Consider the following 14,545-nt stretch of genomic DNA (forward strand, 5'->3'; position numbering starts at 1 on the left):
CAAATAGCAAAGACTCTTGAAAATACCCCACTCCACGGAAATCTTTAGTAAAAGGCGAAAGATTTGCTCATGTTGAAGTGAGATCAGAGTTGTAGAACAAATAGGTAGTATTAACGAAAGAAACAGATTCCGACTTTCAGTTTGTGGTGTGTTTGGTTCAAATTTTTTGCAAATTGTCCTTTGTACAATATTTATATAATGCCACACGATTTGTCATGTCAACACACGCTTTCTGGAGATTAAATATTAAAAGAAATCAGCGATTGCAAGAATCGTCCATATATTGCCTCTGTTAAAACCGTACAAAGCGGTAACAGGGCGGGGTATTGGGTTTAGTTTTCAACTAGCAATAATCGCGCCTCGGAATATCCTCATCAGCTACGATATCGCCTCTGCGCAAAGTTGCCTTTTGAATCTAGCTCCTTACTCTTGTGCCCGCTTGTAACATTTATGTTGTTGCAAATCGAGACTACGACTTTCTGTGTCAGTTTGCGATGCCACGGTATTTAAATGATAACGATCACAAAAAAAAATGAAAGAGGGCACTGAGTTGCTAAGATATAGCATTTCTATGCGGAAAGCGTTTCATTAATTGTCCGATTAACCGCACCAACCATAACTGACAATGGTCATGCACATCGATTGATTGACGATTTCACCACAAGCAGTTGTTGTGGTTTCAACAAATAGCAAAGACTCTTGAAAATACCCCACTCCACGGAAATCTTTAGTAAAAGGCGAAAGATTTGCTCATGTTGAAGTGAGATCAGAGTTGCAGAACGAATAGGTAGTATTAACGAAAGAACAGATTCGACTTTCAGTTTGTGGTGTGTTTGGTTCAAATTTTTTGCAAATTGTCCTTTGTACAATATTTAAATAATGCCACACGATTTGTCATGTCAACACACGCTTTCTGGAGATTAAATACTAAAAGAAATCAGCGATTGCAAGAATCGTCCACATATTGCCCCTGTTAAAACCGTACAAAGCGGTAACAGGGCGGGGTATTGGGTTTAGTTTTCAACTAGCAATAATCGCGCCTCGGAATATCCTCATCAGCTACGATATCGCCTCTGCGCAAAGCTGCCTTTGGAATCTAGTTCCTTACCCTTGTGCCCGCTTGTAACATTTATGTTTGTTGCAAATCGAGACTACGACTTTCTGTGTCAGTTTGCGATGCCCACGGTATTTAAATGATAACGATCACAAAAAAAAATGAAAGAGGGCACTGAGTTGCTAAGATATAGCATTTCTATGCGGAAAGCGTTTCATTAATTGTCCGATTAACCGCACCAACCATAACTGACAATGGTCATGCACATCGATTGATTGACGATTTCACCACAAGCAGTTGTTGTGGTTTCAACAAATAGCAAAGACTCTTGAAAATACCCCACTCCACGGAAATCTTTAGGGCGAAAGATTTGCTCATGTTGAAGTGAGATCAGAGTTGCAGAACGAATAGGTAGTATTAACGAAAGAAACAGATTCCGACTCTCAGTTTGTGGTGTGTTTGGTTCAAATTTTTTGCAAATTGTCCTTTGTACAATATTTAAATAATGCCACACGATTTGTCATGTCAACACACGCTTTCTGGAGATTAAATACTAAAAGAAATCAGCGATTGCAAGAATCGTCCACATATTGCCCCTGTTAAAACCGTACAAAGCGGTAACAGGGCGGGGTATTGGGTTTAGTTTTCAACTAGCAATAATCGCGCCTCGGAATATCCTCATCAGCTACGATATCGCCTCTGCGCAAAGCTGCCTTTGGAATCTAGTTCCTTACTCTTGTGCCCGCTTGTAACATTTATGTTTGTTGCAAATCGAGACTACGACTTTCTGTGTCAGTTTGCGATGCCCACGGTATTTAAATGATAACGATCACAAAAAAAAATGAAAGAGGGCACTGAGTTGCTAAGATATAGCATTTCTATGCGGAAAGCGTTTCATTAATTGTCCGATTAACCGCACCAACCATAACTGACAATGGTCATGCACATCGATTGATTGACGATTTCACCACAAGCAGTTGTTGTGGTTTCAACAAATAGCAAAGACTCTTGAAAATACCCCACTCCACGGAAATCTTTAGTAAAAGGCGAAAGATTTGCTCATGTTGAAGTGAGATCAGAGTTGCAGAACGAATAGGTAGTATTAACGAAAGAAACAGATTCCGACTCTCAGTTTGTGGTGTGTTTGGTTCAAATTTTTTGCAAATTGTCCTTTGTACAATATTTAAATAATGCCACACGATTTGTCATGTCAACACACGCTTTCTGGAGATTAAATACTAAAAGAAATCAGCGATTGCAAGAATCGTCCACATATTGCCCCTGTTAAAACCGTACAAAGCGGTAACAGGGCGGGGTATTGGGTTTAGTTTTCAACTAGCAATAATCGCGCCTCGGAATATCCTCATCAGCTACGATATCGCCTCTGCGCAAAGCTGCCTTTGGAATCTAGTTCCTTACTCTTGTGCCCGCTTGTAACATTTATGTTTGTTGCAAATCGAGACTACGACTTTCTGTGTCAGTTTGCGATGCCCACGGTATTTAAATGATAACGATCACAAAAAAAAATGAAAGAGGGCACTGAGTTGCTAAGATATAGCATTTCTATGCGGAAAGCGTTTCATTAATTGTCCGATTAACCGCACCAACCATAACTGACAATGGTCATGCACATCGATTGATTGACGATTTCACCACAAGCAGTTGTTGTGGTTTCAACAAATAGCAAAGACTCTTGAAAATACCCCACTCCACGGAAATCTTTAGTAAAAGGCGAAAGATTTGCTCATGTTGAAGTGAGATCAGAGTTGCAGAACGAATAGGTAGTATTAACGAAAGAAACAGATTCCGACTTTCAGTTTGTGGTGTGTTTGGTTCAAATTTTTTGCAAATTGTCCTTTGTACAATATTTAAATAATGCCACACGATTTGTCATGTCAACACACGCTTTCTGGAGATTAAATACTAAAAGAAATCAGCGATTGCAAGAATCGTCCACATATTTGCCCCTGTTAAAACCGTACAAAGCGGTAACAGGGCGGGGTATTGGGTTTAGTTTTCAACTAGCAATAATCGCGCCTCGGAATATCCTCATCAGCTACGATATCGCCTCTGCGCAAAGCTGCCTTTGGAATCTAGTTCCTTACCCTTGTGCCCGCTTGTAACATTTATGTTTGTTGCAAATCGAGACTACGACTTTCTGTGTCAGTTTGCGATGCCCACGGTATTTAAATGATAACGATCACAAAAAAAAATGAAAGAGGGCACTGAGTTGCTAAGATATAGCATTTCTATGCGGAAAGCGTTCATTAATTGTCCGATTAACCGCACCAACCATAACTGACAATGGTCATGCACATCGATTGATTGACGATTTCACCACAAGCAGTTGTTGTGGTTTCAACAAATAGCAAAGACTCTTGAAAATACCCCACTCCACGGAAATCTTTAGTAAAAGGCGAAAGATTTGCTCATGTTGAAGTGAGATCAGAGTTGCAGAACGAATAGGTAGTATTAACGAAAGAAACAGATTCCGACTTTCAGTTTGTGGTGTTTGGTTCAAATTTTTTGCAAATTGTCCTTTGTACAATATTTAAATAATGCCACACGATTTGTCATGTCAACACACGCTTTCTGGAGATTAAATACTAAAAGAAATCAGCGATTGCAAGAATCGTCCACATATTGCCCCTGTTAAAACCGTACAAAGCGGTAACAGGGCGGGGTATTGGGTTTAGTTTTCAACTAGCAATAATCGCGCCTCGGAATATCCTCATCAGCTACGATATCGCCTCTGCGCAAAGCTGCCTTTGGAATCTAGTTCCTTACCCTTGTGCCCGCTTGTAACATTTATGTTTGTTGCAAATCGAGACTACGACTTTCTGTGTCAGTTTGCGATGCCCACGGTATTTAAATGATAACGATCACAAAAAAAAATGAAAGAGGGCACTGAGTTGCTAAGATATAGCATTTCTAATGCGGAAAGCGTTTCATTAATTGTCCGATTAACCGCACCAACCATAACTGACAATGGTCATGCACATCGATTGATTGACGATTTCACCACAAGCAGTTGTTGTGGTTTCAACAAATAGCAAAGACTCTTGAAAATACCCCACTCCACGAAATCTTTAGTAAAAGGCGAAAGATTTGCTCATGTTGAAGTGAGATCAGAGTTGCAGAACGAATAGGTAGTATTAACGAAAGAAACAGATTCCGACTTTCAGTTTGTGGTGTGTTTGGTTCAAATTTTTTGCAAATTGTCCTTTGTACAATATTTAAATAATGCCACACGATTTGTCATGTCAACACACGCTTTCTGGAGATTAAATACTAAAAGAAATCAGCGATTGCAAGAATCGTCCACATATTGCCCCTGTTAAAAACCGTACAAAGCGGTAACAGGGCGGGGTATTGGGTTTAGTTTTCAACTAGCAATAATCGCGCCTCGGAATATCCTCATCAGCTACGATATCGCCTCTGCGCAAAGCTGCCTTTGGAATCTAGTTCCTTACCCTTGTGCCCGCTTGTAACATTTATGTTTGTTGCAAATCGAGACTACGACTTTCTGTGTCAGTTTGCGATGCCCACGGTATTTAAATGATAACGATCACAAAAAAAAAGAAAGCGTTTCATTAATTGTCCGATTAACCGCACCAACCATAACTGACAATGGTCATGCACATCGATTGATTGACGATTTCACCACAAGCAGTTGTTGTGGTTTCAACAAATAGCAAAGACTCTTGAAAATACCCCACTCCACGGAAATCTTTAGTAAAAGGCGAAAGATTTGCTCATGTTGAAGTGAGATCAGAGTTGCAGAACGAATAGGTAGTATTAACGAAAGAAACAGATTCCGACTTTCAGTTTGTGGTGTGTTTGGTTCAAATTTTTTGCAAATTGTCCTTTGTACAATACTTAAATAATGCCACACGATTTGTCATGTCGACACACGCACGCTTTCTGGAGATTAAATACTAAAAGAAATCAGCGATTGCAAGAATCGTCCATATATTGCCCCTGTTAAAACCGTACAAAGCGGTAACAGGGCGGGGTATTGGGTTTAGTTTTCAACTAGCAATAATCGCGCCTCGGAATATCCTCATCAGCTACGATATCGCCTCTGCGCAAAGCTGCCTTTGGAATCTAGTTCCTTACTCTTGTGCCCGCTTGTAACATTTATGTTTGTTGCAAATCGAGACTACGACTTTCTGTGTCAGTTTGCGATGCCCACGGTATTTAAATGATAACGATCACAAAAAAAATGAAAGAGGGCACTGAGTTGCTAAGATATAGCATTTCTATGCGGAAAGCGTTTCATTAATTGTCCGATTAACCGCACCAACCATAACTGACAATGGTCATGCACATCGATTGATTGACGATTTCACCACAAGCAGTTGTTGTGGTTTCAACAAATAGCAAAGACTCTTGAAAATACCCCACTCCACGGAAATCTTTAGTAAAAGGCGAAAGATTTGCTCATGTTGAAGTGAGATCAGAGTTGCAGAACGAATAGGTAGTATTAACGAAAGAAACAGATTCCGACTTTCAGTTTGTGGTGTGTTTGGTTCAAATTTTTTGCAAATTGTCCTTTGTACAATACTTAAATAATGCCACACGATTTGTCATGTCGACACACGCACGCTTTCTGGAGATTAAATACTAAAAGAAATCAGCGATTGCAAGAATCGTCCATATATTGCCCCTGTTAAAACCGTACAAAGCGGTAACAGGGCGGGGTATTGGGTTTAGTTTTCAACTAGCAATAATCGCGCCTCGGAATATCCTCATCAGCTACGATATCGCCTCTGCGCAAAGCTGCCTTTGGAATCTAGTTCCTTACTCTTGTGCCCGCTTGTAACATTTATGTTTGTTGCAAATCGAGACTACGACTTTCTGTGTCAGTTTGCGATGCCCACGGTATTTAAATGATAACGATCACAAAAAAAAATGAAAGAGGGCACTGAGTTGCTAAGATATAGCATTTCTATGCGGAAAGCGTTTCATTAATTGTCCGATTAACCGCACCAACCATAACTGACAATGGTCATGCACATCGATTGATTGACGATTTCACCACAAGCAGTTGTTGTGGTTTCAACAAATAGCAAAGACTCTTGAAAATACCCCACTCCACGGAAATCTTTAGTAAAAGGCGAAAGATTTGCTCATGTTGAAGTGAGATCAGAGTTGCAGAACGAATAGGTAGTATTAACGAAAGAAACAGATTCCGACTTTCAGTTTGTGGTGTGTTTGGTTCAAATTTTTTGCAAATTGTCCTTTGTACAATACTTAAATAATGCCACACGATTTGTCATGTCGACACACGCACGCTTTCTGGAGATTAAATACTAAAAGAAATCAGCGATTGCAAGAATCGTCCATATATTGCCCCTGTTAAAACCGTACAAAGCGGTAACAGGGCGGGGTATTGGGTTTAGTTTTCAACTAGCAATAATCGCGCCTCGGAATATCCTCATCAGCTACGATATCGCCTCTGCGCAAAGCTGCCTTTGGAATCTAGTTCCTTACTCTTGTGCCCGCTTGTAACATTTATGTTTGTTGCAAATCGAGACTACGACTTTCTGTGTCAGTTTGCGATGCCCACGGTATTTAAATGATAACGATCACAAAAAAAAATGAAAGAGGGCACTGAGTTGCTAAGATATAGCATTTCTATGCGGAAAGCGTTTCATTAATTGTCCGATTAACCGCACCAACCATAACTGACAATGGTCATGCACATCGATTGATTGACGATTTCACCACAAGCAGTTGTTGTGGTTTCAACAAATAGCAAAGACTCTTGAAAATACCCCACTCCACGGAAATCTTTAGTAAAAGGCGAAAGATTTGCTCATGTTGAAGTGAGATCAGAGTTGCAGAACGAATAGGTAGTATTAACGAAAGAAACAGATTCCGACTTTCAGTTTGTGGTGTGTTTGGTTCAAATTTTTTGCAAATTGTCCTTTGTACAATACTTAAATAATGCCACACGATTTGTCATGTCGACACACGCACGCTTTCTGGAGATTAAATACTAAAAGAAATCAGCGATTGCAAGAATCGTCCATATATTGCCCCTGTTAAAACCGTACAAAGCGGTAACAGGGCGGGGTATTGGGTTTAGTTTTCAACTAGCAATAATCGCGCCTCGGAATATCCTCATCAGCTACGATATCGCCTCTGCGCAAAGCTGCCTTTGGAATCTAGTTCCTTACTCTTGTGCCCGCTTGTAACATTTATGTTTGTTGCAAATCGAGACTACGACTTTCTGTGTCAGTTTGCGATGCCCACGGTATTTAAATGATAACGATCACAAAAAAAAATGAAAGAGGGCACTGAGTTGCTAAGATATAGCATTTCTATGCGGAAAGCGTTTCATTAATTGTCCGATTAACCGCACCAACCATAACTGACAATGGTCATGCACATCGATTGATTGACGATTTCACCACAAGCAGTTGTTGTGGTTTCAACAAATAGCAAAGACTCTTGAAAATACCCCACTCCACGGAAATCTTTAGTAAAAGGCGAAAGATTTGCTCATGTTGAAGTGAGATCAGAGTTGCAGAACGAATAGGTAGTATTAACGAAAGAAACAGATTCCGACTTTCAGTTTGTGGTGTGTTTGGTTCAAATTTTTTGCAAATTGTCCTTTGTACAATACTTAAATAATGCCACACGATTTGTCATGTCGACACACGCACGCTTTCTGGAGATTAAATACTAAAAGAAATCAGCGATTGCAAGAATCGTCCATATATTGCCCCTGTTAAAACCGTACAAAGCGGTAACAGGGCGGGGTATTGGGTTTAGTTTTCAACTAGCAATAATCGCGCCTCGGAATATCCTCATCAGCTACGATATCGCCTCTGCGCAAAGCTGCCTTTGGAATCTAGTTCCTTACTCTTGTGCCCGCTTGTAACATTTATGTTTGTTGCAAATCGAGACTACGACTTTCTGTGTCAGTTTGCGATGCCCACGGTATTTAAATGATAACGATCACAAAAAAAAATGAAAGAGGGCACTGAGTTGCTAAGATATAGCATTTCTATGCGGAAAGCGTTTCATTAATTGTCCGATTAACCGCACCAACCATAACTGACAATGGTCATGCACATCGATTGATTGACGATTTCACCACAAGCAGTTGTTGTGGTTTCAACAAATAGCAAAGACTCTTGAAAATACCCCACTCCACGGAAATCTTTAGTAAAAGGCGAAAGATTTGCTCATGTTGAAGTGAGATCAGAGTTGCAGAACGAATAGGTAGTATTAACGAAAGAAACAGATTCCGACTTTCAGTTTGTGGTGTGTTTGGTTCAAATTTTTTGCAAATTGTCCTTTGTACAATACTTAAATAATGCCACACGATTTGTCATGTCGACACACGCACGCTTTCTGGAGATTAAATACTAAAAGAAATCAGCGATTGCAAGAATCGTCCATATATTGCCCCTGTTAAAACCGTACAAAGCGGTAACAGGGCGGGGTATTGGGTTTAGTTTTCAACTAGCAATAATCGCGCCTCGGAATATCCTCATCAGCTACGATATCGCCTCTGCGCAAAGCTGCCTTTGGAATCTAGTTCCTTACTCTTGTGCCCGCTTGTAACATTTATGTTTGTTGCAAATCGAGACTACGACTTTCTGTGTCAGTTTGCGATGCCCACGGTATTTAAATGATAACGATCACAAAAAAAAATGAAAGAGGGCACTGAGTTGCTAAGATATAGCATTTCTATGCGGAAAGCGTTTCATCAATTGTCCGATTAACCGCACCAACCATAACTGACAATGGTCATGCACATCGATTGATTGACGATTTCACCACAAGCAGTTGTTGTGGTTTCAACAAATAGCAAAGACTCTTGAAAATACCCCACTCCACGGAAATCTTTAGTAAAAGGCGAAAGATTTGCTCATGTTGAAGTGAGATCAGAGTTGCAGAACGAATAGGTAGTATTAACGAAAGAAACAGATTCCGACTTTCAGTTTGTGGTGTGTTTGGTTCAAATTTTTTGCAAATTGTCCTTTGTACAATACTTAAATAATGCCACACGATTTGTCATGTCGACACACGCACGCTTTCTGGAGATTAAATACTAAAAGAAATCAGCGATTGCAAGAATCGTCCATATATTGCCCCTGTTAAAACCGTACAAAGCGGTAACAGGGCGGGGTATTGGGTTTAGTTTTCAACTAGCAATAATCGCGCCTCGGAATATCCTCATCAGCTACGATATCGCCTCTGCGCAAAGCTGCCTTTGGAATCTAGTTCCTTACTCTTGTGCCCGCTTGTAACATTTATGTTTGTTGCAAATCGAGACTACGACTTTCTGTGTCAGTTTGCGATGCCCACGGTATTTAAATGATAACGATCACAAAAAAAAATGAAAGAGGGCACTGAGTTGCTAAGATATAGCATTTCTATGCGGAAAGCGTTTCATCAATTGTCCGATTAACCGCACCAACCATAACTGACAATGGTCATGCACATCGATTGATTGACGATTTCACCACAAGCAGTTGTTGTGGTTTCAACAAATAGCAAAGACTCTTGAAAATACCCCACTCCACGGAAATCTTTAGTAAAAGGCGAAAGATTTGCTCATGTTGAAGTGAGATCAGAGTTGCAGAACGAATAGGTAGTATTAACGAAAGAAACAGATTCCGACTTTCAGTTTGTGGTGTGTTTGGTTCAAATTTTTTGCAAATTGTCCTTTGTACAATACTTAAATAATGCCACACGATTTGTCATGTCGACACACGCACGCTTTCTGGAGATTAAATACTAAAAGAAATCAGCGATTGCAAGAATCGTCCATATATTGCCCCTGTTAAAACCGTACAAAGCGGTAACAGGGCGGGGTATTGGGTTTAGTTTTCAACTAGCAATAATCGCGCCTCGGAATATCCTCATCAGCTACGATATCGCCTCTGCGCAAAGCTGCCTTTGGAATCTAGTTCCTTACTCTTGTGCCCGCTTGTAACATTTATGTTTGTTGCAAATCGAGACTACGACTTTCTGTGTCAGTTTGCGATGCCCACGGTATTTAAATGATAACGATCACAAAAAAAAATGAAAGAGGGCACTGAGTTGCTAAGATATAGCATTTCTATGCGGAAAGCGTTTCATCAATTGTCCGATTAACCGCACCAACCATAACTGACAATGGTCATGCACATCGATTGATTGACGATTTCACCACAAGCAGTTGTTGTGGTTTCAACAAATAGCAAAGACTCTTGAAAATACCCCACTCCACGGAAATCTTTAGTAAAAGGCGAAAGATTTGCTCATGTTGAAGTGAGATCAGAGTTGCAGAACGAATAGGTAGTATTAACGAAAGAAACAGATTCCGACTTTCAGTTTGTGGTGTGTTTGGTTCAAATTTTTTGCAAATTGTCCTTTGTACAATACTTAAATAATGCCACACGATTTGTCATGTCGACACACGCACGCTTTCTGGAGATTAAATACTAAAAGAAATCAGCGATTGCAAGAATCGTCCATATATTGCCCCTGTTAAAACCGTACAAAGCGGTAACAGGGCGGGGTATTGGGTTTAGTTTTCAACTAGCAATAATCGCGCCTCGGAATATCCTCATCAGCTACGATATCGCCTCTGCGCAAAGCTGCCTTTGGAATCTAGTTCCTTACTCTTGTGCCCGCTTGTAACATTTATGTTTGTTGCAAATCGAGACTACGACTTTCTGTGTCAGTTTGCGATGCCCACGGTATTTAAATGATAACGATCACAAAAAAAAATGAAAGAGGGCACTGAGTTGCTAAGATATAGCATTTCTATGCGGAAAGCGTTTCATTAATTGTCCGATTAACCGCACCAACCATAACTGACAATGGTCATGCACATCGATTGATTGACGATTTCACCACAAGCAGTTGTTGTGGTTTCAACAAATAGCAAAGACTCTTGAAAATACCCCACTCCACGGAAATCTTTAGTAAAAGGCGAAAGATTTGCTCATGTTGAAGTGAGATCAGAGTTGCAGAACGAATAGGTAGTATTAACGAAAGAAACAGATTCCGACTTTCAGTTTGTGGTGTGTTTGGTTCAAATTTTTTGCAAATTGTCCTTTGTACAATACTTAAATAATGCCACACGATTTGTCATGTCGACACACGCACGCTTTCTGGAGATTAAATACTAAAAGAAATCAGCGATTGCAAGAATCGTCCATATATTGCCCCTGTTAAAACCGTACAAAGCGGTAACAGGGCGGGGTATTGGGTTTAGTTTTCAACTAGCAATAATCGCGCCTCGGAATATCCTCATCAGCTACGATATCGCCTCTGCGCAAAGCTGCCTTTGGAATCTAGTTCCTTACTCTTGTGCCCGCTTGTAACATTTATGTTTGTTGCAAATCGAGACTACGACTTTCTGTGTCAGTTTGCGATGCCCACGGTATTTAAATGATAACGATCACAAAAAAAAATGAAAGAGGGCACTGAGTTGCTAAGATATAGCATTTCTATGCGGAAAGCGTTTCATTAATTGTCCGATTAACCGCACCAACCATAACTGACAATGGTCATGCACATCGATTGATTGACGATTTCACCACAAGCAGTTGTTGTGGTTTCAACAAATAGCAAAGACTCTTGAAAATACCCCACTCCACGGAAATCTTTAGTAAAAGGCGAAAGATTTGCTCATGTTGAAGTGAGATCAGAGTTGCAGAACGAATAGGTAGTATTAACGAAAGAAACAGATTCCGACTTTCAGTTTGTGGTGTGTTTGGTTCAAATTTTTTGCAAATTGTCCTTTGTACAATACTTAAATAATGCCACACGATTTGTCATGTCGACACACGCACGCTTTCTGGAGATTAAATACTAAAAGAAATCAGCGATTGCAAGAATCGTCCATATATTGCCCCTGTTAAAACCGTACAAAGCGGTAACAGGGCGGGGTATTGGGTTTAGTTTTCAACTAGCAATAATCGCGCCTCGGAATATCCTCATCAGCTACGATATCGCCTCTGCGCAAAGCTGCCTTTGGAATCTAGTTCCTTACTCTTGTGCCCGCTTGTAACATTTATGTTTGTTGCAAATCGAGACTACGACTTTCTGTGTCAGTTTGCGATGCCCACGGTATTTAAATGATAACGATCACAAAAAAAAATGAAAGAGGGCACTGAGTTGCTAAGATATAGCATTTCTATGCGGAAAGCGTTTCATTAATTGTCCGATTAACCGCACCAACCATAACTGACAATGGTCATGCACATCGATTGATTGACGATTTCACCACAAGCAGTTGTTGTGGTTTCAACAAATAGCAAAGACTCTTGAAAATACCCCACTCCACGGAAATCTTTAGTAAAAGGCGAAAGATTTGCTCATGTTGAAGTGAGATCAGAGTTGCAGAACGAATAGGTAGTATTAACGAAAGAAACAGATTCCGACTTTCAGTTTGTGGTGTGTTTGGTTCAAATTTTTTGCAAATTGTCCTTTGTACAATACTTAAATAATGCCACACGATTTGTCATGTCGACACACGCACGCTTTCTGGAGATTAAATACTAAAAGAAATCAGCGATTGCAAGAATCGTCCATATATTGCCCCTGTTAAAACCGTACAAAGCGGTAACAGGGCGGGGTATTGGGTTTAGTTTTCAACTAGCAATAATCGCGCCTCGGAATATCCTCATCAGCTACGATATCGCCTCTGCGCAAAGCTGCCTTTGGAATCTAGTTCCTTACTCTTGTGCCCGCTTGTAACATTTATGTTTGTTGCAAATCGAGACTACGACTTTCTGTGTCAGTTTGCGATGCCCACGGTATTTAAATGATAACGATCACAAAAAAAAATGAAAGAGGGCACTGAGTTGCTAAGATATAGCATTTCTATGCGGAAAGCGTTTCATTAATTGTCCGATTAACCGCACCAACCATAACTGACAATGGTCATGCACATCGATTGATTGACGATTTCACCACAAGCAGTTGTTGTGGTTTCAACAAATAGCAAAGACTCTTGAAAATACCCCACTCCACGGAAATCTTTAGTAAAAGGCGAAAGATTTGCTCATGTTGAAGTGAGATCAGAGTTGCAGAACGAATAGGTAGTATTAACGAAAGAAACAGATTCCGACTTTCAGTTTGTGGTGTGTTTGGTTCAAATTTTTTGCAAATTGTCCTTTGTACAATACTTAAATAATGCCACACGATTTGTCATGTCGACACACGCACGCTTTCTGGAGATTAAATACTAAAAGAAATCAGCGATTGCAAGAATCGTCCATATATTGCCCCTGTTAAAACCGTACAAAGCGGTAACAGGGCGGGGTATTGGGTTTAGTTTTCAACTAGCAATAATCGCGCCTCGGAATATCCTCATCAGCTACGATATCGCCTCTGCGCAAAGCTGCCTTTGGAATCTAGTTCCTTACTCTTGTGCCCGCTTGTAACATTTATGTTTGTTGCAAATCGAGACTACGACTTTCTGTGTCAGTTTGCGATGCCCACGGTATTTAAATGATAACGATCACAAAAAAAAATGAAAGAGGGCACTGAGTTGCTAAGATATAGCATTTCTATGCGGAAAGCGTTTCATTAATTGTCCGATTAACCGCACCAACCATAACTGACAATGGTCATGCACATCGATTGATTGACGATTTCACCACAAGCAGTTGTTGTGGTTTCAACAAATAGCAAAGACTCTTGAAAATACCCCACTCCACGGAAATCTTTAGTAAAAGGCGAAAGATTTGCTCATGTTGAAGTGAGATCAGAGTTGCAGAACGAATAGGTAGTATTAACGAAAGAAACAGATTCCGACTTTCAGTTTGTGGTGTGTTTGGTTCAAATTTTTTGCAAATTGTCCTTTGTACAATACTTAAATAATGCCACACGATTTGTCATGTCGACACACGCACGCTTTCTGGAGATTAAATACTAAAAGAAATCAGCGATTGCAAGAATCGTCCATATATTGCCCCTGTTAAAACCGTACAAAGCGGTAACAGGGCGGGGTATTGGGTTTAGTTTTCAACTAGCAATAATCGCGCCTCGGAATATCCTCATCAGCTACGATATCGCCTCTGCGCAAAGCTGCCTTTGGAATCTAGTTCCTTACTCTTGTGCCCGCTTGTAACATTTATGTTTGTTGCAAATCGAGACTACGACTTTCTGTGTCAGTTTGCGATGCCCACGGTATTTAAATGATAACGATCACAAAAAAAAATGAAAGAGGGCACTGAGTTGCTAAGATATAGCATTTCTATGCGGAAAGCGTTTCATTAATTGTCCGATTAACCGCACCAACCATAACTGACAATGGTCATGCACATCGATTGATTGACGATTTCACCACAAGCAGTTGTTGTGGTTTCAACAAATAGCAAAGACTCTTGAAAATACCCCACTCCACGGAAATCTTTAGTAAAAGGCGAAAGATTTGCTCATGTTGAAGTGAGATCAGAGTTGCAGAACGAATAGGTAGTATTAACGAAAGAAACAGATTCCGACTTTCAGTTTGTGGTGTGTTTGGTT

General features: G+C 40.2%; 42 non-coding genes and 1 pseudogene across 42 annotated transcripts; all 43 read right to left on the minus strand.

Annotated features, from left to right (window-relative positions):
- On the minus strand, positions 1-92 carry LOC145221357 (U5 spliceosomal RNA; annotated as a pseudogene).
- A 170-nt stretch (positions 93-262) lies between these two features.
- LOC145221413 (U4 spliceosomal RNA) lies at positions 263-404 on the minus strand. The gene has a single exon (XR_013858889.1). It is a non-coding gene; the product is annotated as a U4 spliceosomal RNA (small nuclear RNA).
- A 253-nt stretch (positions 405-657) lies between these two features.
- LOC145221023 (U5 spliceosomal RNA) lies at positions 658-774 on the minus strand. The gene has a single exon (XR_013858526.1). It is a non-coding gene; the product is annotated as a U5 spliceosomal RNA (small nuclear RNA).
- Positions 775-943: 169 nt separating this feature from the next.
- On the minus strand, positions 944-1,085 carry LOC145221652 (U4 spliceosomal RNA). Its single transcript, XR_013859115.1, has one exon. It is a non-coding gene; the product is annotated as a U4 spliceosomal RNA (small nuclear RNA).
- A 255-nt stretch (positions 1,086-1,340) lies between these two features.
- On the minus strand, positions 1,341-1,452 carry LOC145221358 (U5 spliceosomal RNA). Its single transcript, XR_013858839.1, has one exon. It is a non-coding gene; the product is annotated as a U5 spliceosomal RNA (small nuclear RNA).
- Positions 1,453-1,623: 171 nt separating this feature from the next.
- On the minus strand, positions 1,624-1,765 carry LOC145221653 (U4 spliceosomal RNA). The gene has a single exon (XR_013859116.1). It is a non-coding gene; the product is annotated as a U4 spliceosomal RNA (small nuclear RNA).
- A 255-nt stretch (positions 1,766-2,020) lies between these two features.
- On the minus strand, positions 2,021-2,137 carry LOC145221024 (U5 spliceosomal RNA). Its single transcript, XR_013858527.1, has one exon. It is a non-coding gene; the product is annotated as a U5 spliceosomal RNA (small nuclear RNA).
- Positions 2,138-2,308: 171 nt separating this feature from the next.
- Positions 2,309-2,450, minus strand: LOC145221654 (U4 spliceosomal RNA). Its single transcript, XR_013859117.1, has one exon. It is a non-coding gene; the product is annotated as a U4 spliceosomal RNA (small nuclear RNA).
- A 255-nt stretch (positions 2,451-2,705) lies between these two features.
- On the minus strand, positions 2,706-2,822 carry LOC145221025 (U5 spliceosomal RNA). Its single transcript, XR_013858528.1, has one exon. It is a non-coding gene; the product is annotated as a U5 spliceosomal RNA (small nuclear RNA).
- A 171-nt stretch (positions 2,823-2,993) lies between these two features.
- LOC145221828 (U4 spliceosomal RNA) lies at positions 2,994-3,136 on the minus strand. Its single transcript, XR_013859284.1, has one exon. It is a non-coding gene; the product is annotated as a U4 spliceosomal RNA (small nuclear RNA).
- Positions 3,137-3,390: 254 nt separating this feature from the next.
- LOC145221026 (U5 spliceosomal RNA) lies at positions 3,391-3,507 on the minus strand. Its single transcript, XR_013858529.1, has one exon. It is a non-coding gene; the product is annotated as a U5 spliceosomal RNA (small nuclear RNA).
- Positions 3,508-3,676: 169 nt separating this feature from the next.
- LOC145221656 (U4 spliceosomal RNA) lies at positions 3,677-3,818 on the minus strand. Its single transcript, XR_013859119.1, has one exon. It is a non-coding gene; the product is annotated as a U4 spliceosomal RNA (small nuclear RNA).
- Positions 3,819-4,074: 256 nt separating this feature from the next.
- On the minus strand, positions 4,075-4,190 carry LOC145221355 (U5 spliceosomal RNA). Its single transcript, XR_013858837.1, has one exon. It is a non-coding gene; the product is annotated as a U5 spliceosomal RNA (small nuclear RNA).
- Positions 4,191-4,361: 171 nt separating this feature from the next.
- On the minus strand, positions 4,362-4,504 carry LOC145221805 (U4 spliceosomal RNA). Its single transcript, XR_013859262.1, has one exon. It is a non-coding gene; the product is annotated as a U4 spliceosomal RNA (small nuclear RNA).
- Positions 4,505-4,716: 212 nt separating this feature from the next.
- LOC145221027 (U5 spliceosomal RNA) lies at positions 4,717-4,833 on the minus strand. The gene has a single exon (XR_013858530.1). It is a non-coding gene; the product is annotated as a U5 spliceosomal RNA (small nuclear RNA).
- A 175-nt stretch (positions 4,834-5,008) lies between these two features.
- On the minus strand, positions 5,009-5,150 carry LOC145221470 (U4 spliceosomal RNA). Its single transcript, XR_013858944.1, has one exon. It is a non-coding gene; the product is annotated as a U4 spliceosomal RNA (small nuclear RNA).
- A 254-nt stretch (positions 5,151-5,404) lies between these two features.
- Positions 5,405-5,521, minus strand: LOC145221028 (U5 spliceosomal RNA). The gene has a single exon (XR_013858531.1). It is a non-coding gene; the product is annotated as a U5 spliceosomal RNA (small nuclear RNA).
- A 175-nt stretch (positions 5,522-5,696) lies between these two features.
- Positions 5,697-5,838, minus strand: LOC145221471 (U4 spliceosomal RNA). Its single transcript, XR_013858945.1, has one exon. It is a non-coding gene; the product is annotated as a U4 spliceosomal RNA (small nuclear RNA).
- A 255-nt stretch (positions 5,839-6,093) lies between these two features.
- Positions 6,094-6,210, minus strand: LOC145221029 (U5 spliceosomal RNA). Its single transcript, XR_013858532.1, has one exon. It is a non-coding gene; the product is annotated as a U5 spliceosomal RNA (small nuclear RNA).
- A 175-nt stretch (positions 6,211-6,385) lies between these two features.
- Positions 6,386-6,527, minus strand: LOC145221473 (U4 spliceosomal RNA). Its single transcript, XR_013858947.1, has one exon. It is a non-coding gene; the product is annotated as a U4 spliceosomal RNA (small nuclear RNA).
- Positions 6,528-6,782: 255 nt separating this feature from the next.
- On the minus strand, positions 6,783-6,899 carry LOC145221030 (U5 spliceosomal RNA). The gene has a single exon (XR_013858533.1). It is a non-coding gene; the product is annotated as a U5 spliceosomal RNA (small nuclear RNA).
- Positions 6,900-7,074: 175 nt separating this feature from the next.
- On the minus strand, positions 7,075-7,216 carry LOC145221474 (U4 spliceosomal RNA). Its single transcript, XR_013858948.1, has one exon. It is a non-coding gene; the product is annotated as a U4 spliceosomal RNA (small nuclear RNA).
- Positions 7,217-7,471: 255 nt separating this feature from the next.
- On the minus strand, positions 7,472-7,588 carry LOC145221031 (U5 spliceosomal RNA). Its single transcript, XR_013858534.1, has one exon. It is a non-coding gene; the product is annotated as a U5 spliceosomal RNA (small nuclear RNA).
- Positions 7,589-7,763: 175 nt separating this feature from the next.
- Positions 7,764-7,905, minus strand: LOC145221475 (U4 spliceosomal RNA). The gene has a single exon (XR_013858949.1). It is a non-coding gene; the product is annotated as a U4 spliceosomal RNA (small nuclear RNA).
- Positions 7,906-8,160: 255 nt separating this feature from the next.
- Positions 8,161-8,277, minus strand: LOC145221032 (U5 spliceosomal RNA). Its single transcript, XR_013858535.1, has one exon. It is a non-coding gene; the product is annotated as a U5 spliceosomal RNA (small nuclear RNA).
- A 175-nt stretch (positions 8,278-8,452) lies between these two features.
- LOC145221476 (U4 spliceosomal RNA) lies at positions 8,453-8,594 on the minus strand. Its single transcript, XR_013858950.1, has one exon. It is a non-coding gene; the product is annotated as a U4 spliceosomal RNA (small nuclear RNA).
- Positions 8,595-8,849: 255 nt separating this feature from the next.
- On the minus strand, positions 8,850-8,966 carry LOC145221034 (U5 spliceosomal RNA). Its single transcript, XR_013858537.1, has one exon. It is a non-coding gene; the product is annotated as a U5 spliceosomal RNA (small nuclear RNA).
- Positions 8,967-9,141: 175 nt separating this feature from the next.
- Positions 9,142-9,283, minus strand: LOC145221477 (U4 spliceosomal RNA). Its single transcript, XR_013858951.1, has one exon. It is a non-coding gene; the product is annotated as a U4 spliceosomal RNA (small nuclear RNA).
- Positions 9,284-9,538: 255 nt separating this feature from the next.
- On the minus strand, positions 9,539-9,655 carry LOC145221035 (U5 spliceosomal RNA). The gene has a single exon (XR_013858538.1). It is a non-coding gene; the product is annotated as a U5 spliceosomal RNA (small nuclear RNA).
- A 175-nt stretch (positions 9,656-9,830) lies between these two features.
- LOC145221478 (U4 spliceosomal RNA) lies at positions 9,831-9,972 on the minus strand. The gene has a single exon (XR_013858952.1). It is a non-coding gene; the product is annotated as a U4 spliceosomal RNA (small nuclear RNA).
- A 255-nt stretch (positions 9,973-10,227) lies between these two features.
- Positions 10,228-10,344, minus strand: LOC145221036 (U5 spliceosomal RNA). The gene has a single exon (XR_013858539.1). It is a non-coding gene; the product is annotated as a U5 spliceosomal RNA (small nuclear RNA).
- Positions 10,345-10,519: 175 nt separating this feature from the next.
- On the minus strand, positions 10,520-10,661 carry LOC145221479 (U4 spliceosomal RNA). Its single transcript, XR_013858953.1, has one exon. It is a non-coding gene; the product is annotated as a U4 spliceosomal RNA (small nuclear RNA).
- Positions 10,662-10,916: 255 nt separating this feature from the next.
- LOC145221037 (U5 spliceosomal RNA) lies at positions 10,917-11,033 on the minus strand. Its single transcript, XR_013858540.1, has one exon. It is a non-coding gene; the product is annotated as a U5 spliceosomal RNA (small nuclear RNA).
- Positions 11,034-11,208: 175 nt separating this feature from the next.
- LOC145221480 (U4 spliceosomal RNA) lies at positions 11,209-11,350 on the minus strand. The gene has a single exon (XR_013858954.1). It is a non-coding gene; the product is annotated as a U4 spliceosomal RNA (small nuclear RNA).
- Positions 11,351-11,605: 255 nt separating this feature from the next.
- Positions 11,606-11,722, minus strand: LOC145221038 (U5 spliceosomal RNA). The gene has a single exon (XR_013858541.1). It is a non-coding gene; the product is annotated as a U5 spliceosomal RNA (small nuclear RNA).
- Positions 11,723-11,897: 175 nt separating this feature from the next.
- On the minus strand, positions 11,898-12,039 carry LOC145221481 (U4 spliceosomal RNA). The gene has a single exon (XR_013858955.1). It is a non-coding gene; the product is annotated as a U4 spliceosomal RNA (small nuclear RNA).
- A 255-nt stretch (positions 12,040-12,294) lies between these two features.
- Positions 12,295-12,411, minus strand: LOC145221040 (U5 spliceosomal RNA). The gene has a single exon (XR_013858542.1). It is a non-coding gene; the product is annotated as a U5 spliceosomal RNA (small nuclear RNA).
- Positions 12,412-12,586: 175 nt separating this feature from the next.
- Positions 12,587-12,728, minus strand: LOC145221482 (U4 spliceosomal RNA). The gene has a single exon (XR_013858956.1). It is a non-coding gene; the product is annotated as a U4 spliceosomal RNA (small nuclear RNA).
- Positions 12,729-12,983: 255 nt separating this feature from the next.
- On the minus strand, positions 12,984-13,100 carry LOC145221041 (U5 spliceosomal RNA). Its single transcript, XR_013858543.1, has one exon. It is a non-coding gene; the product is annotated as a U5 spliceosomal RNA (small nuclear RNA).
- Positions 13,101-13,275: 175 nt separating this feature from the next.
- On the minus strand, positions 13,276-13,417 carry LOC145221485 (U4 spliceosomal RNA). The gene has a single exon (XR_013858958.1). It is a non-coding gene; the product is annotated as a U4 spliceosomal RNA (small nuclear RNA).
- A 255-nt stretch (positions 13,418-13,672) lies between these two features.
- Positions 13,673-13,789, minus strand: LOC145221042 (U5 spliceosomal RNA). Its single transcript, XR_013858544.1, has one exon. It is a non-coding gene; the product is annotated as a U5 spliceosomal RNA (small nuclear RNA).
- A 175-nt stretch (positions 13,790-13,964) lies between these two features.
- On the minus strand, positions 13,965-14,106 carry LOC145221486 (U4 spliceosomal RNA). The gene has a single exon (XR_013858959.1). It is a non-coding gene; the product is annotated as a U4 spliceosomal RNA (small nuclear RNA).
- Positions 14,107-14,361: 255 nt separating this feature from the next.
- LOC145221043 (U5 spliceosomal RNA) lies at positions 14,362-14,478 on the minus strand. The gene has a single exon (XR_013858545.1). It is a non-coding gene; the product is annotated as a U5 spliceosomal RNA (small nuclear RNA).
- Positions 14,479-14,545: the final 67 nt, after the last annotated feature.

This window comes from Phallusia mammillata, chromosome 3 (assembly GCF_965637545.1).
Source record: "Phallusia mammillata chromosome 3, kaPhaMamm4.hap1.1, whole genome shotgun sequence".
NCBI lineage: Eukaryota > Metazoa > Chordata > Ascidiacea > Phlebobranchia > Ascidiidae > Phallusia > Phallusia mammillata.